The sequence below is a fragment of the Rattus norvegicus genome, chromosome 6, assembly GCF_036323735.1.
Source record: "Rattus norvegicus strain BN/NHsdMcwi chromosome 6, GRCr8, whole genome shotgun sequence".
Classification (NCBI taxonomy): Eukaryota; Metazoa; Chordata; class Mammalia; order Rodentia; family Muridae; genus Rattus; species Rattus norvegicus.
Window position 1 is genome coordinate 80,912,629 of NC_086024.1, and position 24,149 is coordinate 80,936,777.

The 24,149-nt window shown below is 40.8% G+C and overlaps 1 protein-coding gene across 16 annotated transcripts in view; it reads left to right on the plus strand.

Moving 5' to 3' along the window:
- The window catches only part of Ttc6 (tetratricopeptide repeat domain 6), a 231,116-nt gene that overhangs the window by 40,574 nt on the left and 166,393 nt on the right, over positions 1-24,149 (plus strand). The window contains exon 1 of one of the 16 annotated variants that reach the window (XM_063262653.1): positions 16,304-18,746. The exons of the other annotated variants lie outside the window; for them this stretch is intronic. The gene's annotated coding sequence lies outside the window, so the exon portion shown is untranslated. Of the gene's footprint in view, positions 1-16,303; positions 18,747-24,149 lie in introns of those variants that run through there. 16 annotated transcript variants of the gene reach the window in all.

The window sequence follows — 24,149 nt, forward strand, 5'->3', positions numbered from 1 at the left end:
ATCTTTTCAAAGATTTATTTATTTTACTTATATGAGTACACTGCAGCTGTCTTCAGACACACCAGAAGAGGGCATCAGATCCCATTACAGATGGTTGTGAGCCACCATGTGGTTGCTGGGAATTGAACTCAGGACCTCAGGAAGAGCAGTCAGTGCTCTTAACCTCTGAGCCATCTCTCCAGCCCTAACTGAAGACTCTTAACATTCCTCTTTTAAGAACTGGTTAAGAGACTCCCCCAGCAATAGCCAAATACCCGATTTGTCCCTGCCAAAGGATCATACAGTAAAATGAACCATATAATGGAATGAACCATAAAATAATCCTGGCAAAAGTGAAATAATTAAAATAATTGCAGTGTTTTCTGTAACCATATGGGAATCCAACTAGAAATCCACAGATAAGAACATCATCAAACAGTAGGAAACTAGACAGTATAATTTGGAGTAAGTTCTAGGTCAAAGAAGACCAAAGAGGACGTGTCACAGAGAGAAAAACAATACACTGAGATGAATTTTGATAAAAACAAAATGTCAAAAATGTGTGGGTCCCAGATGAAGTAAAGCAGAGGAGGAAATTTATAGCATTATATTTGTACACTAGCAAAGAGAAAAAGTGCCAACTCACTACAAGAGTTACGCCGTGGTGGGTTTCGTAGGCATCTTATCAGGATAGGGCTGAAGGCTGCCTTTCTCCTTTGGAAGCCTGTGCTGTGCCTTTTGGTACCATGAAAGTAGGCCTCAGGGAGGGGACATTCAGGTCAGCTTCTTAACTCTTTCTTAACTAACAGGCATGGTGCCTTCAGGGATAAGACTTAACTTCCACCTCTAAGAGGGCTTCTCATTTCTGATATATATATATATGTATATATATATATATATATATATATATATATATATTGTTAGGTGCCGTTAGTCTTGGAGGGAGCAATATCAGTCCAAATGAGAAAAGTTCATTTATACACTGAGTTATGTTCATGATAGGATTTTTCAAAGGCAAATAGTTAATAGAATGACTTCTTGCTATTTTCAGTCATCCGTATCGTTATTTTACCCACCCCCACCTTTTTCTGTATTGACCACCCTCCCGCTTCCCTCATGAGCCCCTTCTCTTCCCTGCTATTCCCCTCTCTATTGCCTACCCCCACCCTCCTGCCCATTGGTGTGATGGTTGAGTAAGAGCGGCCCCTATAGGCTCATATGTTCCAATGCTTAGTCATCAGGAAATGGCACCACTTGATGAGGACTTGATGGTGTGGCCTTGTTGGAGGAAGTGTGTCACTGGGAGTGACTTTGAAGTCTGACAAGCCCAAGCTAGTCACAGGGGCTGTCTTTTTCCTGTGGCCTGCTGGTCTAGATGTAAAACTTGTCAGCTCCTTCTCCAGTACCACGTTTCCCTGCACGCGGCTGTGCTTCCGGCCATGATGATGATGGAGGACTGAACCTCTGAACTGTAAGCCAGCCCCAGTTAAATGCTTATATTGCCCTGGTCATGGTGTCCGTTCACAGAGATAGAACAATGGCTAAGACAACTGCCAGTGGTCCCGTTTTACCCTCCTAGTTTCTGTAGTTACTACAGGCTCTGTGCTCAACATCTGAAGATTTGGAGCTAGGATCCTCCAGTAAGAGAGAACACGTGACCTTTGCCAAGTCTGGACCACTTCACTCAGATTGGTCTTTTCTAGTTTCTTTCATTAACTGCAAAGTTCATGACTTTGTTTTCTTCAGAGCTGAATAATATTCCACAGTGTGTATATTACCACCTTTTCATTATTCACTTATCAGCTGTAGGACATTCTTTCGGGTCGTCTCCTTCTCCTAGCTATTGGGAAAAGAGCAACAATGAGCACAGCAGAGCGAGTGTCTGTGGAGAAGGCTGTCGAATCCTTTGGGCTTATGCCTAGAAGTGGTGTAACTGGGCCATACATACATACAGCAGATTATTGTTAGCGTTTAAGAAATCTTCACATTGATTTCACAGTGGCTGCACCAGTTTGCAGTCCCACCAACAGTGAAGGCTCCTTTTCTCTGCACCCGCTCGGGCGAGCATATGCTGTCAGATGTTCCGTTGATCTTTGCCATTCCGACTTGGATAAGGTGGATCTCAAAGGTCTTCATTTGCACTTCCCTAATTGCTAGAGACAATGAAAAGTTTTTTTTTTTTTTAGATATTTCATGGCATTTTTTTCTCTTAAGAATTCTCTGTTCACGACCCATTTTTTCAAATCTTTCTCACTCTCTCGCTCTGTCCTTCTCTCTCTCTCTCTCTCTCTCTCTCTCTCTCTCTCTCTCTCTCTCTCCCCACCCTCCGCTCTCTCCCGTTCTCTCTTGCTCTCTCACTTTTTAAAGTCTTGGCTTTTTTGAGTTCTTGGTATATTCTGGAGGTTACCTCTCTGTCAGATGAATGGTAAATACTCTGCGTCTGCGGGCTTCATCTTCTGGTCAATGGCTTCCTGGTCAATGGCTTCTTCAGCTGTGCAGAAGCGTCTTCATTTCATGAAGTCCCACCCATCAGTGGTTGGTCTTAATTCTTGGACTGCTGAAGCCTTACTCAGGATGTTCATTCCTACACCTCTATCAGGTAGGACACTTGCCTTTCTTTCTTTCTTCTTCCAGCAGTTGCAGTGTTTTCTGTCTTCTGTTTAGTTGTTTAGATCCGTTTTGACAAATTAGGAGCCCCTGCATTGCCTGCTACCCATTCTACAAAGAAGCCCCTCTCACCAAGTTTGAGAGCATCCCTAATCTATATTAAACATAACGAATAGAAGGCACATGCCTCTAGCAAACCAGTAGTAGGTTGCCCCACTAGGCCAGCTGTCGTCCCCAGATACAGGCTTTTGACCAGGTTTACAGTGCCAGGCATGACTAACCTCCTGTGGAGCAGACTTTGACTCTGGTCAGAAAACAATTGGTTACCCCAGTAACAGTCACTGCACCTGTGGGCGTGTCTTGCCTGGTAGGTTGATCTCACAGCGCAGTTTCCGAGCTGTGTAGGTAAATTGATGTTTTTTTTTTTTTTTTTTTTTTTGCTCAGCAGCTATATAGCTCCTCTTGTCACCAAGAAAGCTATCCTGCAGGGAGGAAGTTTTCCCATCAGTTCTGGTTTGATTTCTCCATGTCCTACAATCAAAACATGGTGTGTCAGCAATACAAATCCTACCATCTAGTTACAGCGGGGAAATTAGGAGGAATGGCATCAGGACCTGCGTTGCTCAGTGGGGGGTACAATCAGCTTTAGCAGGTTTCGTTTGGAAGCTTAGTGTTAATTATTAAATATCTTCCTATTTTAATTAGATAGCACTTTGCAAAAACAACAAGAACAACACACTCAACAAAACTGAAGTTATTTAAAGCCAGGTTGTACACAGTGTAAGAGTTGGTGGTTTTATTCTTCTGCCCTGTGAGCAGACGAGGTTCTAGAAAGATGAGACCAGCCTGTAATTATTTTTGCAATGTGTACTACAAACACGAATGGTCTACTGTCTAAGGTTACAAGTATGTTAAATGTTGGTAAAGGCAGAGGATAATTTCAGAAGAATCTCAGTTCATATTTTTCCCCAAATGGTTGGAGGAGCAGGTGAAATTTCAACACGAGCTTCAAAAACCTGTCTAGGAAGGGTCAGACGTAGCCTCACTGAGAAGACTGGTGCTGGGGAGGGAGATGGCTCTGTTGTCTGCTCACATGTTCCCCAGCTGGAAAAGGAAGATGGAAAGTTTACTTACTGTCTTTTAAATTTATGTATTTAAGTTAGCTTGAACTGGGCTTCCATAACACTATTTCCTACATCCTTCCCATTGGCTAAATTCATCCCTCAACTCCCCTTCTGTCCCAACACCTGCTCTCAAGGCTTTAACAAGGTGATCTTGTTGATACCCTCACGTGATGATTTTTATTTACTCTGAGTGAAACGGGGGGTGGGGGACAGAAAGCTTATACAAGTGAAAACATTGGTGTAATGTATAAGGTTGATGGAAGGCTAAGAGCAATCCGACTGCCTTGATAGTGGTTTGAATCAACTAAATTGCCCAGGTAAGTTACACATCAACTTATTATACATGAGAAACTTTCTTATTACTGAAAAGTACAGTATTTGGTTGCCCTTGAAGTCAGCCATCCTGTAGCTCTTAACAGCCTGAAGCTAGGCAGCTGTAATTTTTACAGTGTTTGTTTTGAAGCAGGATAAGTAAACATGTGGGTTTTAAGGATGGGTAGATAAACAGTTTTGACAGTAAAATCAAAATCTTGAAAACTAGCCAATTACAGTTGTGGTTAAGCGTCTCTTATCCCAAATGAAAACAGTCTAATGACTACACAGTGCATTTTATAATTGTTTTGGACACGTGTTTCATCTTAGGGCTGACATTCTAAGGTTCTTTCTTCATTTCAAACTGTGTTGAACGTTGAATCTTTGTCTCACCAAAGTGGGGAGGAATGGCTTGATGGAATTAGTCAGACATGTTTCCATTGTGTTTCTTTGGATCACCATAGAATGAAAGGTTAAATACCATCAAAATGAAACACCTCCTCACTGCTCACACTGCCTTGGATGTATTTTACTTTGTGCTGTTATTACATAGGAAAGAACTTTCAGAGTTCTGGTGATTAATTACTCATAGTGTTTCTTGACCTTATTTTGCTCTAAAGTAATGCGTTGATCTGGAAGCTTATCACACACATGTGCACACGCACGCACATAAACCCCATACTACAGATAAGAAGACTGAGACCTCAGTGAGGAAAGTGACTATTGGTAGGCCCAGCGGCCAATTTACTTGGGATTAGACTATTTGAGTACCCTTGACAGGCAGTGTGGAATAGCTGTGACTTGTCTTATGCCACGTTGATTGGCCTTTCCATTCTCTCCTTCCCTTTGTCTTCCTTTCCTCTTCCCCTTCAGACCTTAAGACCCCGACATCAAATATGGAGATTATTTCTCACCATAACTCCTCTGCTTTTAGGTCTCTGTGGTAAGAGGACCTTCCCACGGTAGGTTGGCCATGTAGCCCCTTCATGATCACTTCTGGGACTAAACCAGGTAGACCCAGAGAAAGTCATCACAGACTGGGATCATTCTCGTGGCTTCCTGCTGTTACTGGACATGGGTATGAGATGGGATTTCGTCTGTAGACCTAAGCTACTCCACTCATCAGATAAAAGGCTACTCAGGAAAAATGACACTTATCACACCAGAGGCTGTTTATGTGATCACTAGCCTGTAATATTCATTCAAGCACTCCCGATTCTGCTAACCTACGCTAGTTTGATTTTGCATAAAAAAATAAATCTTTCCTGTTGAACAAGGCTGAGTAACAGACCTGCTAATGTTTCTCCTTAGTACTCATATTTGTTGGAAAGCCTTCGTCTGTTCTCGAAGTAAATACCTGTATTTTCTCTCCTTGGCTATGGCTAGGAATTCTGAGTCTCCATCTTTTTTTTTTTTTTTAGGTGAAGACAAGCCATTTTGATTGATATACACACAGTCCTTCTCATTGTGTATGCTGAGTTAGGGCCTTGTTGGAAATTCTCAGCAAGGTGGGATATATTGGTTCTTACCAAGAATTCCCCCATGCCAGGAGGGGAAAGCCAGTGCATTAATTTAGGTGGGGCTATAGGCTAATTGTGGCAATTCTCTCCCACATGCATCAACACATTGCTAATTGGGCTTATCTTGCCTTGTTAATAACCTAAATCTATCACTCACACGCCTTTTAAGGAGGTAGTCTATCTTCTTTCGCCTTTACAGAGAATATAATCAATGAAATTCTTGCTCCACCTCCCCTTTCTCTGCTTGGCTCACTACAAATTTATTAGGCACACAGGAGCAGATCACAATGGAGCCCAGACCTTATCATTTCAGCTAGATTTCCCCTCAAGAACATTTCAAATCGTAAGCTCTTCATCTCTTAATCCTTAGAAATAGGGTTATGCAGAATTGAAAGCCTGAGTCAACTGAGAGACTTTCATATGTTTATTGCATTACTGAGATCCATCTCATTGCATGGTCTTCGGCAGACAGTTATTCTGGGCAGTGATTATTGAATATTATTCTAATAATGGATTTTTTTATGTATGGCTGTCTTGTTGCTTTTTGGGGTTAAGAGAAGACACAGTAAATACACATTTATAAGGGAGAACTTTTGAAAATGCTAAACGGAATGCATAATTCATAGAATCTGGCCCTAGGATAAAGTCAAAGCAGTTTAGCCAAACCCTGTGTTAGGAAGAAACCAGGAGTAAGTAGCAGGCCTTACACATCTCCTTGTGGCTACCTTACAGATCCAGATAACCAAGGAACCCAAAGTCACAGTGGCCTACACTACATCAAAGTTTATTTCTTCCTTGTTCAAAAAAAAAGTCTTGTAAAGGTAGTGCAGGAGAGATATGGCATCTGGCAGGGCCAAGATCTAGATTCCTGTCAGCTAATAGCCCCACGACCTGTGACCTCATTCCCACGGTCATGTTAAGGTCCAATATGGCCACCAGAGATAGCTATCACATCTGCATTCTTGCTAGCAGGAAGCCACTGCATAAGAGAAACACATGCCCAGAGTTGCTTCTAATTTTGGCTTATATTGTATTGACCTGATTTCGGTGTGCCAGCACATTTAGCTCTCAAAGAAGAAGAAGAATAAGATCCTCCTGTGGGAAGCCAGTGTAATGTTTATATTTTATTATTCTGAATAAGGGGAGACAAGCCCTTGTGACAGTTTATTAACTTGTGGGTGCCTCAGTTTTCTCATCTATACAATGGAGCCAGTACTGCTATACAATCCTGCAGACAAAATTACCATTTATAAAAATATTTGCGTTGTGTGTTGGCATGCACACACTCATGCACTCTCCCTTGGGTGCCTGGGTGCTCATAAAAGCCAGAAAAGATCATCAGATCCACCTGAGGATGGAGTTACAAGTGTTTCTGAGCCACCCGATGGGGATGCTTGGAGCCAAACTGGTCCTCCGGAGGAACATCAAGTGTGCTTAACTGCTGAGCGCCCTTGAATTAGACTCCTGTCCCTCCTTCGCCATTCTTCCTGTGGACACGCTCTCAGGTTTCTGGGATATTGATAATGGACACATCTCCCCAGCTCCAAAATGATCACAAGTGAGGTGGTGGAAATGTGCATTGTACTTGAAGGCTTTTAGCCCGTGCTGCTGCGTCAAACCCTGTAAAGTCCAATGAGCCGCATCCCCCTCCGCAGGCAGTGCCAGCAGGTTCGTCTCTCCACCAACCTCCCACACTGCTGTTGTGCCTTTGAGGTTTTGCTAATTTGGAAGGTCAAAGGTCCTCCAGGACTGTTTAGTAGTGGAAACTGTTTTCAGAGAAGACCTCTGGTGTAAGTTCAGTATCCGAGATACTTGATAGTACGTCTGCCTGTAGAGCCTTAGTTGGGAAGGAGGGTCAGGAATCTAATTCATCAGCTCAGATTCCTACTAGTACACTTTCTCTTCTTTAAAAAATGTGGGTATTTTATTTATTTACTTTTCAAATGTTATTCCCTTTCCCAGTTTTCCCTCTGCAAAACGCCTATCCTTTCTCACCTTAACCCTGCTTCTATGAGGATGTGCCCCAATTCACCGACCCACCTACTCACTCTCACCTCACCGCCCTACCATTCCTCTACACTGTGGTATCAAACCTTCACAGGACCAAGGGCCTTTCCTCTCACCGATGCCAGCTAAGGCCCCTTCAGCTCCTTTAGTCCTTCCCTTAACTCCTCCATTGGGTTCCCTGTGATCAGTTTGATCGTTGGCTTCAAGCATCCACATCTGTATTGGTCAGGATCTGTCAGAGTCTCTCAGGAGACAGCTATATCAGGCTCCTGTCAGCAAGCACTTCTTGGCATCAGCAATAGTGTCTGGGTTTGGTGTCTGCATATGGGATGGATTCCCCTGGTGGGCAGTCTCTGGATGGCCTTTTCTTCAGTCTCTGCTTCATTCTTTGTCCCTGTATTTCCTTTAGACAGGAGTAATTCCGGGTTATTTGGCTCTCTGGAGTCTGACTTCTTGAGTTCTTTGTATATATTGGATATTAGCCCTCTATCAGATGTAGGATTGGTAAAGATCTTTCCCCAATCTGTTGGTTGCCGTTTTGTCCTAATGACAGTGTCTTTGCCTTACAGAAGCCTATTACAGGTCCTATTTGTTGATTCTTCTTTTAGAAGTAGTATTCATTTATTTATTTTATGTATATGGGGATACTGTAGCTGTCTTCAGACACATCAGAAGAGGACATTGGATTCCATTACAGATGGTTGTGAGCCTCTATGTGGTTGCTGGGATTTGAACTCAGGACCTCTGGAAGAGCAGTCAGTGCTCTTAACCACTGAGCCATCTCTCCAGCCCCCCAATTGTTGATTCTTGATCTTAGAGCCATTGATTCAGGAAATTTTCCCCTGTGCTCTTGTGTTCGAGGCTCTTCCCCACTCTCTCTCCTATTAGTTTCAGTGTATCTGGTTTTATGTGGAAGTCCTTGATCCACTTGGACTTGCCCTTTGTACAGGGCAATAAGAATGGATCAATTTGCATTCTTCTAAATGCTGAACCATTCTTCCAGTTGAACCAACACCATTTGTTGAAAATGCTTTTTTCCACTGGATGGTTTTAGCTTCTTTGTCAAAGATCAAGTGACGTAGGTGTGTGGGTTAATTTCTGTGTCCTCAATTCTATTACATTGATCTACCTGCCTGTCTCTGTACCAATACCATGCAGTTTTATTTTTATCATTATTGATCTATAATTCAGATTGAGGTCAGGGATGGTGATTCCTCCAGAAGTTCTCTTATTGTTGAAAATAGTTGTTGCTCTCCTGGGTTCTTTGTTACTCCAAATGAATTTGCAAATTGCTCCTTCTGAACATCTATGCTCCAAATGTAAGGCCACCCACATTCAAAAAAGAAACTTTACTAAAGCTCAAAGTACACATTACACCTCACACAATGATAGTGGGAGATTTTAACACTCCACTCTCATCAATAGACAGAAACTGAACAGAGACACAGTGAAACTAACAGAAGCTATGGACCAAGTGGATTTAACAGATATCTATAGGACAGTCCATCCTAAAACAAAAGAATATACCTCGTTCTCAACATCTCATGGTACCTTCTCTAAAACTGACCATATACTCGGTCAAAAAACAGGCCTCAACAGATACAAGAAGATAAATATATTTTGAATTATTATGTAAGGAACTCTAATATTGCATGAACTAATAATAATAATAATAATAATAATAATAATAACAACAACAACAACAACAACAGACACAATCCCACACTAAGCTGGCAGGGCACCAGTGATGCTGGCCTGTTCTCATTTTGTCGGATTCTCTGACCTGGAGTTCCTAAATCTCTCTACCCAATTTGCTAAATCCCCATGAGGGATTACTGCCATGCCAGCCCCATGTATCTAAATTCATAGGGCTAGCTGATTTGCACCTTTCTCTCTGGAACCCAGCTGAGTCACCACAGAAGGAAAAACCACACAAACTTAGTTTAGAATCAACAGGTAGCATAATCGCTGGACCCAGCAACTAGCATCCTAATTTTGTAAGCCATTCCAAGTTAAACTCCTCCGATGTGAATCCTGGCGGATCTGCCACCTAAACCATGCTCTCCCCATCCAAAAACCTTTTCCTGCCTCCTCGCTTCCCTTCTCTGACCGGAAGTCCCGCCTACTCCTCGCCCAGTGATTGGTCCCCTGAAATCTTTATCATTAGGGGAAGGTTTATTCATTAGGGAAATCTTTGTTCATTAGGCAAGAACCAGAGAACGAAGGAGCAATGCAGACAATGCAGTCAGCACCAGAGCATACAGCAGGACACCAATGTCAGACTAATGTGTGTGCAGCAGGAGAAGCACTCGTGTATGCTAAAATCACTGAAGGACTTTTAAAATGGAACAAGTGATACTCTGCTTAAATGGGACATCAACGCCGTTGTGATGTGGGACAGGGTGACAAAGTGCATTAAAATACAGACAAGTCTCATGCATTGAAATCTCAACACATCAGGCACCATCAGTTTCTGGTAAGAAAAAATAACTTATTAATAGACAATAAGAAGGGATGGAACAAAAGGCAGTACAAGAAGACATGGAGAACTAGACCTTCACGGACAGTTTTGGGGAGAAGAGCAGGCCATTCAAAAATAAGTGCACAGCCTCAGTGTGTAGTTGTTAAAAAAATTAACATTTTGTTGAAAATCGCATCAACTAACAATAATATTATAATACCTCTTTCCTTATTAACAAAAATCCACTCATCTGCTTCATTTGGCTGCTAACCCCAGAATGCTTGGTGCTATGTTTAAAGAATGTGTGTGTTTGTGTAACTGCAGAGAAGGACAGATGAGCTTAGTGATAAAAGTGCTGTTAACAGAGAGGCTACAACTGCCAGCCATTCCGGCATAATAATACAGTGTGGTTAAATAGGAAAATCTTTTGTGCGTACACATATAAAATGGCATTAGATTCTGGCCTCATATATTCATAAACTATTATATTTTACTGGCATATCTCCCAGGGAATGTGAAAAATATGCAGGGTGTGAGGGAAGACTTTGTTTTTTGGTTTTTTGCTTATTATCATTGTTGTTATTATTAGGTGCAGTTAATTTATAAAACAGTCTGAGTTCATGTCAAGTATACTCCCAAGTGGGTATGTTGACTAGATACTGGAATACACTTTCCCTGTGTCATAGGTCAGACTGAGCTCTTCTGCTGAGGCATCCATCTTTGTCCAAAACATTCCGATCCGTATCTACCTGTGGGGCACACAGAAGTAATTTGTCATTTGCAGTAAGAGCTATGAGAACTACACACTGCCCCAGTGCCTTGGCATGTCACACACACATCCCTAGAAGCTTGTTGCTTTGAGATTCTCCTTGGAAAGAGGTCCTAGGTCATTTCCATCTTCTGTTCTCCATTAAAACGTCCCACCCCCCACCCCGCCCTGTTATTTCCTTTAGACTTACCCCTGAGCACTGGGTTGAAACCCTCATCCCAACAGCATCTATGCATTTAGTACTTCCCTGCCGGTTGACTCTGGCTAAGGAATTCAGTTCAGAGAGGCGAGGACGTTCCAAAGATGACTCAAGCCCACCATTTTCCCATCTGAAATCAGTAGTGATTTTTCTCCTTTTCCTTCTGTTCTGCCAGGTTGCCTTGAAACCTGAGAGCCAGGAAGAACCTCTTTTCTATTACTCAGATTCCATGGTGGCTCCTGTGGTTGTAACACGTGGCCATGCACTCACAGTAAGCAAGCCAGGCGAAGAAATGCAGTGAGGAGTTGTAGAGAATCATCACTTCACAACTGTCTCTCAGTGTCCTCAGAGTCAAAAAACAGATGCAGAACTTCAGAGAAGCAACCAATTTACCACGATCACATAGAGTTAACAGTGGAGCCGACTCCAGGCCCCAGATACCCAGTATGCTCTGGCTCTCTTTTCAGTTTGGTGCCATTGAGCGTGTGCTTAAAGCTCTTCCACAGCTTAAGGTCAACAGCTCAGTACAGAAACTATTCTTTCTGCTGTCTTGTGGATGGATCCCTTCAGCACCGAGTAGTTATAATTGGTGCTGAGTTTCTTTCTTTCCTTGTTTTAGAGACATTCCTTTAATATATTTGCCTGTTGAGGGAACATTGATGATGTTCAGAGGTGGTAAAGGATGTTTTTAAAGATAGAAAAACCAATTTTGAGAATCTAGTTCCTAACCCCCACTCCCCCAAAGATTACCTAGCCCCTGCTGTATTGTAGAAGATTTCTCCTCCTGTGTGGACATGTACCAAAGTGGCTTACTCATGTAAACCATTTCCAGGAAAAGACAATAAAGAGATGATTGACATACCAGGAACTGGATGACATTATTATTTTACATCCTGATTGTTGATCCCCATCCCCCTCTTCTCCCAGTCCCTTCCTCCTACCTCCCCTTTGCCTCCCACCCCAGTCCACTCTTTCTCATTTCTCTTCAGAAAAGGGCAGGCCTTCAATGGATATCAACCAGTCATGGCATATCAAGTTGCAGTAAGAGTAGGCACCTCCCCACATACTAAGGCTGGACAAGGGCACCCAGCATGAGGGAAAGGATTCTGAAAGCTGGCAAAAGAATCAGAGACAGTCCCTGCTCCCAGCTAGGAGTCCCACATGAAGACCAAGCTACCCAACTGTAACATGTGCAGAGGGCCTGGGTCAGTCCCACACAGGCTCCCTGGTTGTTGGTTCAGTCTCAGTGGGCCCTATGCGCCCAGGTTAGTTGGTTCTGTGGGTGTTCTTGTGGTGTCTTGGCCCCTCTGGTTCCTGTAATCCTTCCTCCCCCTCTTTCTCAGTATTTCTCAAGCTCTGACTAATGTTGGCTGTGGGTCTCTATACTAATGTTGGCTGTGGGTCTCTATACTAATGTTTGGCTGTGGGTCTCTGCATCTGACCTCATCAGTTGCTGTATGAAGCAAGCCTCTTGATGACAGACACCTTGGCTAGGCATGGATCTACGACTGTGCCTTTTTTCTTTGCTCAGCAGAATGACTGCATCCTGAACTCCCTCTCCTTTCCTTTACCTCTGTGAATGTGTCCCAGCAGGAGAGCTGGGAGAATCCTTTCCTTGAGAGTAGAGGACACTATTCTTCGGTTATTGTTTCTTTATGCTATTCTACTGTGATACTCCAAGTGAGACTCCAAGGCCTTTTCGGAGAGTGCCTCACCCCTCTTCAGCTGTGCTTTTGAATTCTTTTGTTTCCCCCCTCTCTCTCTTCTTTTAAAAATAATTTGTTTCTTCCTCATTATGCTGCAGCTGCGTATTTTGCAGTCGGTTTTTCAGTTAGCCCCAAGTAGCTCCTCTCCCACAGCTTCTCCTCCTAATATCTTATTTCTGTTCTGCCTCAGGCTTAGAAGCTAGATAAATAAACCTGGCAATATTATTTGTAAAGTGAGCGTAAACAGCCTCAGAGGCAGGGCCTTGGAAGCCTTCCTATGGGAAAGTGCGTGCTTCCCTCCAGCCTCAGGTCTTAGCTGACATAGCTTCAGGCCTCTTTGTTTAGGTCCTGCTTCCCAAAGTCCCTGCCAGGCCCTGAGATTGGAAGATGCCCGCACAGTGAATGGGTAAGGAATAACTCCCTTTTCCATTTTCTGTTCTTATTGGTTCAGACGCTGTGAAAATATTTTTGTATTTGAATAAGGCACATTTAGGGCAAAGAGCTATAGACCAGTTCCTTTGCAAATCAAAATGAAAAATGACAACCCCAGAACCACAGAAAACCTTCAGGCCATTTGATTGTTTTAAGATGCAAACCCTAATGCTGACCTTGGGGGATTTTTGAATCAGAGCTGTCAGTTCAAACAAAGATCCAAAACTAATTAAGCATTTGTTGGAAGGGGCATGGGTTTGAGAACTGGTTGGACAACTTTTAAAAGTTAATGACAGTTCTCCAGAAAACAAATAGAAGTGTTAATATTGTGTCCACACATCCTCTAAGGCCAGCTTTAAGGTCTAGCTTTAGCCTTTTCTTTTCTTCTTATGGAAAATGGAGACTGGTTTTCTCCCCACAGATTCATTATAATTTGTGCAGCTAACTTCCTGCAGACCCTCTTCTCTCTACCAGCTTCTCTCCTGTTCTTTCTATGTTGTCACTACGGTTTATAACCTGGCTAGAGTTTACTGTCATTATCTCATCTGAAACTTAAGCCAACGTTGTCAGCTTTTTGGCTTAGAAAAACTTGAATATCATGGTTAATTTCTGTATAATTGTTAAAATTATTGAAATTTCCTATAACTACTGCCTACTAGCTGCTTTAGTAATCATTAGTGGGGTGTGATCTCTCATATGTAGGTCAATGTAGAAGAAACATCTCTGTAAGTTTAGATTAAAACACTGTTTGGGTTCAGGCCAAGTATGTTGAACCTGGAAGGATGTGCTGTGGGTTGCACATGGCAGTGGGAAAGTGCTCCATCTTGGTTCTGACAGTGCTCTCCGGTGACACTGAGTGGCACAGTAAGACTCATCTTTTAGCAAGGGTACTCTGGAGGTAATGTCTCCCTTGGCTGTTGGGAGCAAGAGTTACAGCTACACATCTAAACCATATCTGGGGTGGTGTGGCTACAGAGCAGGCTGCACAATAAAGGACAGCAAGAGACATCTGAGTGCCGGGCTCAGGATCTGGGAGTGGTGGTGACGCTGAGCCACTAAGTTGGACCATGCAAAGTTACCGTGTCCAGGTTAAAAAATGAATTGGTTCGTATGGTTCAAACTTAACATGTATTAGCAGATTGAGGATTGGCAGAGGATCAGATCACAGAACACATCCGAGCTAGACTGGCTGTGGTACAAACAACTTCAGAGGAACAAGATTGCTTTTCCCTTAGCCTGAGTTATTTTGAGAAATAGCGTATGAAGCGTATGGACCTCCTCATGCATTTTTTATAGATACTTTTTGTTTTTGTGATCTCCCTGTCTTCCTAGCCCCTCCTGCCGGTCTCCCGGTTCACTCCTATGTGCTGTGGAGAAGAAGACCTACCGAGAAGAGAGAATAATTGGAGAAACCACGAGCAGCAGTAGATTTAATGTTCCTAATGTTTTCTTGATGTTTATGTTTTGTTATATTTTATATTCTAATCTTGGTCAAAATAATAGATAGAGATCATTTGGAAAGTTGATATAGTACTCGGCGTATGCAAACAGCTCCTTGTTAAACTTGTGAAATTGCCACTCCTCCTGTTGCTTCCTGCCTCCCGTAGATAGCTTCTTTTCAAAAGGTTGGCTGTTGCAACTTATATATCATTTCATATTTCTGTATGACATATTTCCTATGACGTATACTGTTGCCGATAGGTTTTTCATTTCCATCCTTTTCTTCCTGGGAACATGTTGAGGCAAGGTCTCATTGTGTAGCTAGAGCTGGCCCTAGACTTGTGATTTTCCTCCTCAGCCTCCTGAGCTGGGCTTGCAGGTATGCAACACCGCTGCATGCTGGGGCTGCTAGCTTCTCTTTCTGCACCAGTCTATTGTTCTCCCATTACCAAGTTCGACAGTTTGTCATTTTTGCAACAGCTCACTCCCTTTGCCAGGGTGCACAGACTTTCTCACCTTTCAAACACATTGAGTTTGAACCTTTGAGTTTGAGGTTTTGTAGTTAGGCAGATGTTGTGAGGAACATTTAATTTCTCAAGCATGATTGCAAAGTTTTTCTCCTGTTACTTGGTTTCTTATGTGCACATCACTGGTTCATCACCGAAGACAAGTGTAACTGTCTTCTGAGCACATCTGGACGTATTAGGTAATCTCTCCTGTTCTCAGACATTTTCCTCTAGAGCCTTTTGGTCTCAGTCAGGCTTCAATGTTCTCTGGCCTGCTACTTAGTTCCCTCAAGTCTGCTCTCTGGCTTCATGTGTTACATTGTCTCTGCGTCTTCTTTTTTTAATCTACTGGGAAGGCAGGGGATGTGGGAAGTGTGTGTGTGTGTGTGTGTGTGTGTGCACGTGTGTGCGTGTGTATATATGTGTGTATATGTGTGTTAGATTTTCATATCTGAAATTTTCGTTATTCAAGCTATTAAAATAATAGCTTGGCTAGCGGTAGAATTCTAGATTGTAAATCACTTTACCTTGAATTTTGGAAGTTCTGTTTTCTGATGTCTGTGGCTGCAGATATAAAATTCAATAATGTTTTTGGGAAGGTCTCATTTCTAGCTTCTTACTTTATGTCAAAGTATTGGTTCCTGCTCTGGGGTGGGAGAAAAGCTATTTGGTTGCACAGAGTGGGCAAGGGTGAAGGCTGTTTCTGGTCCTTGTCGCCCACTCATCCTTAGAGTTTGGGGTCTCTAATTCCTAAACCTTTCTGAGGTTTTTATGAGGAACTACAAGGCCTGTTTTTCTTCTGACTTTTCAGTTTTCATAAGACATAGTTACTTCTCAGAGCTGTTGGTAAAATAATAAGAAAATATTTACATGACACTCTTTTGTCTGCTTAGCTATGCCTGTTATTATTTCTAATGGGCCATTTTATTTAGTCGTTTATACACCGGTGACTCACTACATGCATAGCAATAGTAAGTTGCAAAGATAAATAATTCTCTTGTAGAATACACTTTGAGGTTCTTATTAAATCTTATCCAAAGTAAACTTCCTTCCATGCATTCATTCACAGCAGGAAGAGCATTGTCTTCTTATCGTTAAAACTGTTTAAGACACTTAAACACGTTTCTTCTACATGTGCTTTTTCAGATTCTCTTTTAAGTGAGAGAATATTAAGCTCAAGACTAGGAAAATAGAAATTGGTGGGGTTGGAGAGATGGCTCAGTGGTTAAGAGCACTGACTGCTCTTCCAGAGGTCCTGAACTCAATTCCCAGCAACCACATGGTGGCTCACAGCCATCCAAAATGCTATCTTCAGGTGTGTCTGAAGACAGCAACAGTGTACTCACATACATGAAATAAGTAAATAAATCTTAAAAAAAAAGAAATTGGCACTGAAACTTGTTACAAGCTATACCAACTCTGGGAATTTTTTTTTTTTAGAAAAAATTTACATCAAAATATTTAATCCCATGAACTTACAAAATATGTAGTTGGTATACAGGAAAACGTTAAATTTGTTTAAATTATACTCTTTCTAGAAATATGGCTATGCCAGACTCTTGCATGTTTGAAATGGTTTCTGGTTCACAGGGAATAGTTTTAGGTTTTATCATTGATTATGATCTGTTGATTTTTAACTTAGAAAGCATATTTTTTCTTTTCGAGGATGAGGATTGAACCTGGGGCCTTTGTAAGCTCGGCAGGCATCCTACCACCGAGCCAGCCACCTTCCCCAACATGGACTTTCCCTCTTTAACTTGCCCCTTCCTTGTCTCTGAACTGTATGATTTCCTTGCCATGTGAATAAGTGTGACAGTGTGACGTTCTGATTGTTTTTTTAAGGCATACATTAAATGTTACTGCCAACGTCACCCTGGTCCCCACTGGATGCTAAACTGCTTGCTTCTGTGGCATGTCAGTCTCATATTTCTCCAGGGAAAGCAAGAATAATGTTCAGATAAGAGTGTGAACTGTAATACTGTGAGAATAGATCCTTCAAAAAACATAGGATGATAAATATATCATAGGTAGGAGATCTAAGTGATCCAGAAGAGCAAACAACAACACAAACACACATTTAAGATTATAATGGTGTCTCACGTTACCTTGTATTTAGTTTTAAACTCCAATTTTGAGCTGTTTTTAGCACTTTGAAAAACAAGCCTTGTCAGTTTACTCCTATGTTGCTGTTTTGCTTCATGCACCATGGTGAGGGATCTTAGCGTTACGACTTTCTAGGTACGAGAGCAGTCAGTTTTGTCCTTTCTGACAGAACCGCCGTTGTTCCAGGTTGGAATGAGTGTTTTGTTTCCTTGAACTTTCTGCTATATTGGTAATAAAGGCATGCAATATCCCTGTTCTCAAGTTTTATTTTCCTAATTACTAACACTGATTAATTCATCATGACTCATATGCACAGAGGCCCCCAAAGACTTTAAACAGGGACCAGCAAAGGATAGTGGAATAAGACTGCGGATTCCCAAGAACAAACGCGAAGCACTCGGAGACACGGCTGTGGCACTTTCTACCTCCAGTATTTTATTCATGGGCATTGATAAGGGACTTTGTTACATAATCACTTCTTTTTATAGTCCATAATTGAAGGCCATGACTCTTCAGCCTTGCCCACCTCTCTTAAATTTTCTTGATTGGTTTATTTTACTATGTAAGATGAGACTAATAGTGATCACTACTATGTGGATTAATTGAGAAATAGTCATGAAAAGTTCATTCAGGCCTGGGGTACAGGGTGCAATATTTGATAGCGTTCATAGTACATTTGCGCTTTCTCTCTCTCTCTCTCTCTCTCTCTCTCTCTCTCTCTCTCTCTCTGTCTCTGTCTCTGTCTCTGTCTGTCTCTCTCTTTCTTAATAAGTATCTAAACTTTGAGAGTGAGATTTTTGGAAATAGCAAATATCACTTATGGCAATCCCTTATGAATAAAATAAAAATGGGTGAACACCATGAAATAAAATGACATGGCATCAGAAATCCAGGTGTAGCAATAAAAAAAAAATGCATGTATGTGTCTGTGTGAAAGGACCTTGAAGGTAAGTAATTACAAAAGATATTTCAAAAACTGTAGGAATATGGAAATTCTAGAAAGGACTTCCTCAGAGTAGCTGGTAGCTTTAAACATGCAAAGCAGAGTAAGATGTTCACTCACCCATTCACAAAGCATCTTGTGTTTGAACAACTACTATGTATCAGGCATAGTGCCATTGTCCCTGGTCTTCTGACCTGAGAGGGGAGAGAGGCTCAAACCTAACAGTTTGGTAAACTACGGTGGGTTCTAATAGCCTGTACTATATGTATAGTTAACCTCATCGGAGATGTGTGTCTGGGAGGAAGAAGACAGAAGAGGAAGAGGGTGTGTGTGTGTGTGTGTGTGTGTGTGTGTGTGTGTGTGTGTGTCTATGTGTGTATTGATCAGGTTTGATTCAGGATAATACCTGGGAAATGAGTGGATACAGTGAAACGTGTGGCAGAAATGTGCTTATAGTATTTAACAACATACTACAGTGTGTTTTCCAGAGCTATGTGAGCAGCAGATTTAAGCACTGGTGATGAGTGAGACTTGGAAGGCAAGAAGAGAGGAGAGATACTAAGAGGAGATGCTTCCTTCCGGCATTCGTAGCTGGCTTCTTGGGATTCCAGAGAACATCAGAGTGAACCAGCTTACTGGTCTGTGAATAACTAGGGTGGTTGATCCTAGAAGCACACTTCACAGTGTGAATGCTAACCTCATAAGTGCTAAGTAGAAACGCTGTGAGAGGAGGGACTTAGGAGCAACTGCTGAAGAGCTGTTTCGCTCTCGCCTTTGGCAAGACCCAGGCTTTCTTGTGAGGTTCTCTCATCATGACTAACTCCTTGGAATGTTAACCAAGTGACTTTCAATACTCTTGAAAATAAGACTGAGGGAGTTCTGTCCTATCGGATTTTTCCAAATATTTCTTAACACCCCTAAATTCCAGTTTATTGAAGATGGATCCTTCCTTACATTTAAAAACTTGAAATTTATTTTAATTAAATATTTCTCTTTAAGGTAACCCTTAATCAATGGAGAATAGGGACCACTAAGGAATTGAGTCCATATTTTTGTTACTTGTGCCTCAGGATAGGCCATCCTCAGCATTTGCCTACATCCTACACCTTACCCCTAGTAGAGCTATTTTCCTTTTACCAGAAACTTCCTAATTTGCTTTTCACAAGTGATTGGATCTCTATTGATACAGGATAACATTTGAATCCAAACCACAGATTGCACAGAGTAGAGAATGACCCTCATAATTTGATTTTGTCAGTGTCATTTTATTATCTCATTTTTTTTATGTCCCTGCAGTAGTTATATAAGCCAGCTAATGCTATATAACAAAAGAACTCCCAAAGCCCAGTGGCTTTAAATAGTATTTCTCACATCAGTAGATTGACTGGGACCCTGGTTCTATTGCTGCTACTACTGCTGACAATGAAATACCCTAACAAAAAGTGCCTTAGGGGAGAAAGGGATTTGTTTTAGTTTACAATTCTAGTTACAGTTCATCATCATGGGTGGGTCAAGGCAAGAACTTAAAACAGCTGAGATGAATGAATATACTTGCTTCCTTTTCTTGTACTTGATTACTCCACTCTCAGATAGTTCAGAACCTCTTTCCTAGGGAATGGTGCCACCCACACTGGATTGGGTCCTCCCACATCAGTTAACATAATTAAAACAATTCCTGGTGGATTCCCCAAAGGCCAACCCAATTAGGCAATCCCTCATTGAGACTCTTTTCCCAAATGACTCTACTGTGTGAAGTTGTTAATTAAAGCTAAACATAATAGTTGGTATTAGCTAATTTAGACATGCTCGCTCATGCCTCTTTTGCTTACTTGTCTTATTTGTATATAGTGAATCAGTTAACTGACTGACTCTACAATGGCTGGATCAGGTTTGTAATATATTCCCCTGGGACTAACATATGATTAGGAACATCCATATATGTTTCCCTCCTAAAACCTATGATTTCAAAAGGCATTCATTTATCATAATGACATATAAGCTGGCTTGATCTAAAGACCCAGAATTGGTACATTGTTACCTCTGCATCTATCTGAAAGACAAATGAAACCACATTCCTTTAAATGAGATTAATTTTCTTTTCATAAAAGCTGTGCAGAACAAGGATATTTTGGTCTCTTGGTAACTTTAAAGTTTATCTTAGTGCTTCTAAAGGAAATCTAGTACACCTACAGGCTTTCCATGGGACCCCTTTGGGCAACAGTTTATTTGGTAGCATATTATTATTATTTATCTAACCACTAATATATATATATGTTCGTTTTGGTGGTGACTACCTAAGTGATCAGAGTTGAGTCTATTTTTTTTCTGTTTTTATAAGGATTAAAATATTGAATTTGTGTTTGAAGACCATGAAATGTGGAAGCAAGATTATTTTTCTTTTGCCTTCTTATGCTTTAAATCACTTCATATAATTCCTTGGACTTAGTAGTTACTTTATAAATAAATATTTGTTGAATGAAGTAAACAAAGATGTGCTTGCTTTTGGAGCTCTGAATATTATTTTTGGAGCATTTATTTATGTTACTCAATCTTAGGAAGCCCAAGAGAATGCTTTTAATAAATTCTTTTCAAAATTTATCATTTATTTTCTCAACTTTGTAGGACAAAAGTTCAGAGAATTATGGAATTTAGTATGCAGAAAGTAAAACTTAGGGCTGATCATTAACTTTCATAGATTTTAATTCTTTATCTTAACTAAGGAAGACACATACATTGCATAAAATCTCATGCATTATTTGTGTAACTAAAAATATAAGAGTTTTGTTTTCACTGGCTTTGTTTAATAAGGACAAGAATCATGTTCTTGGCATAGGAATGTCTTACTTCTAGTAATCTCTTCAATTCTGAAGATTTTACAAATACTTCAGAAGTCCTGCAAGGATTGTTATTTAAAGGTAATGATGAATAGTGAGATATTAAGTGATAAAATTTCAGGATCTTTGGGTCTAAATCATTTATAAAAAGCTAGCCTAGCACTTTACTGTCCCCTGTAACACAACATAGCAGCAGGAATGAGAGAAAGACTTCAAGATGTATAGATGATTTTGTAGGACAAAGGGTATATGAAATATTGCCAAGTGTATATTGGTAATATACATGCCTGTTTTATCTAAAGATTCTGTCACCAACTACTTTACTTTTTGATGATGTTTCTAAGCAATATATATATATATATATATATTTATTTAATTTCTTCTTCTTTTATACAATACATCCTGACCACAATTTTTCCTCCCTCTGTTTTCCCCCATATTTCTGTCAAATGAGTGTCACAAAGCTTAGACAGCTCAGAAAACTGGACACGTATCATTTCATGCAGGTTTTGAGGGTCTTGAGTCTAGAAGCAGCTTATCTGGATGGTTGTGGCCCCACATTTCTGATGGATTGGGTCCAAGTCTTGTCTTCAGCCCTCGTTATTCCACAACTTTACTAAAACTGAAGAATCTGCTTCCAGGATATCTAAATCACAAGACCTCACCCCGGGACTGTGTAACTGCCCCGATGACATGCCAAATGGCTCTTCCAAGAACAAGTGATATAAGAGGGAAAGGCCTTGAGTTTTATGGTGTAGCTGCACATTCCCATTTCTGCAGTATCTGATAGATTACACTGTCAGCTTGTTCACCTAGGAGGGGTCTACTCAGGAGTTGAGTGCCCTTGGGAGCCACTTAGAACGACAGCTCTCAGAAGCCTTGGGAATAAGATCTACAGGTAGTATCACAACTGTTGTCGTTATGCATTGGTTAGGTTCTTCATTTCTAATTCAAATTTTCAGATAATTTTTTTAAAAAATAGAATATTTTAAGGAACTAATTATATTTATTATTCAGCTCAGTAATAGCAAAAACTGAATCATTTTCAGATATAGTGTTATTTTGGAAAAATATAGACATGCTTTTATCTTCCTTGTCACAAAGTTGAGGTAGAACAGTCTATTACCACCCAAAGGTTCCTATGTATAAATAAATATATATATTTAAATATATAAATATATATATGGAAAGAAACTGTAAAAAGGCGATTTGTTAAATAATTTAAACTATCACATTCTGGGAAAGACTGAGGTGTTAGGAAGACCATGATTGGCAGGGGCTAGGACTGGGCAGTATTTCACAGACCCTTTGTCCCAACAAAGTCATCCACACACCTTGACATCTTTTTTGTCGCCACTGCTGCTATTGTCTTGTGCTACTGGGGATAAGTAACAAGGGCTTCATCCCACAAAACTATCTATATATCTTGAGCAGGGCGTTGGCAGTCCTGGGGTGGGGATTGAACCTGAGTTCTCATATATTACAGGCAATTCCCCTATCACTAAGCCATAACTCCAGCTGGAAAAAGTTCACTTTTATAGAGTACTGTTGATTAGATGAGTAAGAAGTATATGAGTTTTCAGAATTGTTGGACACACAAGTATTTTCACATGTATCATGTTAAGGTAAGGAACAACAACCGTGCTCCATATTTCTCTGCCTTCTTTCCCACTCCAAGAACCCAACTCATCCCCAGATTAAATTTTTATCAGCACAAGAGGAACAGGTACATTCTCTGTTAATTGCAGTCTTATCTTCATATTTGTATATAAATTGGACTTACATGAGGATTGAACTTGGAGTCTATGTGTAATACTTGGGCTGGATTAAACATACTTGCTGTGCACTCTGGGAACCATCTCTTGTCTGTCGTTTCCATCTCTAGCCAGACTGCTTTTCTCAGGGGAGGAGTCTTGCCCTCTGTCCTGGTACTTGTCTTGCATTCCTAACTGAAGTGCTGTAACAGTGCTGCTTGCAGAACTAACAGGACATCATTCCCTGGATACTTGCTGCGTAATGGGAAAGGGATGTCCTACCAACATAACAAGTGCTACAGAGGAAGGCAGGCACATTTGCTGAAGCTGTTTTCTTCCTTTTATTTTTCTTTAAGCAGGTGTTTTTTATTAGTATTGTTCTATAGGATTCCCCACCCCTGCAAAGTCTGAATTACCTTAAGATCAAGAGTACTCAAGGTCAATGCTACAGCAATTTGCTTTCATGTAAATAGTATTTATAAATTGTAGTATTGAATATTTATGTAATCTTTGTTTCCAGGAAGGCCTGTCTTTACCAGTCTCACTTTTAAAAGCAGTTTCATTATTATTATGATTTCTTTTATTTTTGAGTCAAGTCTCTTTATAGGTTTCTGAAAGAGAAAGCCAGATGTTGGGTTGTCTTTTCTTGTGCTGATAACGGTGAGCGAAGAATGGATATTCTTGAAATATATTTTGGATAATTTCTTTTTCTAGTTTTGTTGACAAATACCATAATCTGAAGCAATGTAGGCCAGGCAAGGTTTTATTTTAATGCACAGGTTATAGTCTATCATTGGGAGAGTTCAAGAACTCAAGCAGGAGCTTAGAGGCTGAAATCATGGTAGAATGTTGTTTGCTTGTTAGCTGTCAGGCTCATGGTTAGTTAACTTTCTTAAGCAGCCTAGGCTTTTCTGCCTAGGGAATGGTGCCACCCATAGTTTGATGGGCCCTCCAATATCAATTAACATCCAAGACAAACGCCCTCAGGCATGGTTATAGGACAGCCTGATTTGGGAAATCTCTCAGTTGAGATTGTTCAGGTGGCTCTAGGGTGTGTCAAGTTGACAGTTTAAGCTAGTTAGGACATGTATGTTTTAGATTCTCTGTTTTAAACCATCTGTTTTATTAAAAAGCTCAATAGTTTGCCTTTTCTAAACACAGAGTATATATAATTCTGTAGTAAGGGGTACTTCCCTAAGAGATATTCCATCCTTTGTGAAATATAGTAGTGCTGAGTTTCTAGAAATACTGAATCTTTTGAAAAGATTTAAGGACTTAATGGAGATGGTGCCTTGCATAATTATAGACAGCTATGTAGCAGCTTAGATGTTTACATCTGTATGATACCCACTCCGTTTCTATTTTATTTGAAACCATATTCTTCAGTACTGTCAGGTCTATGGAATCTAGGGTCAAGTCATTCACAATAATCACATATAATATTTAACTGAGG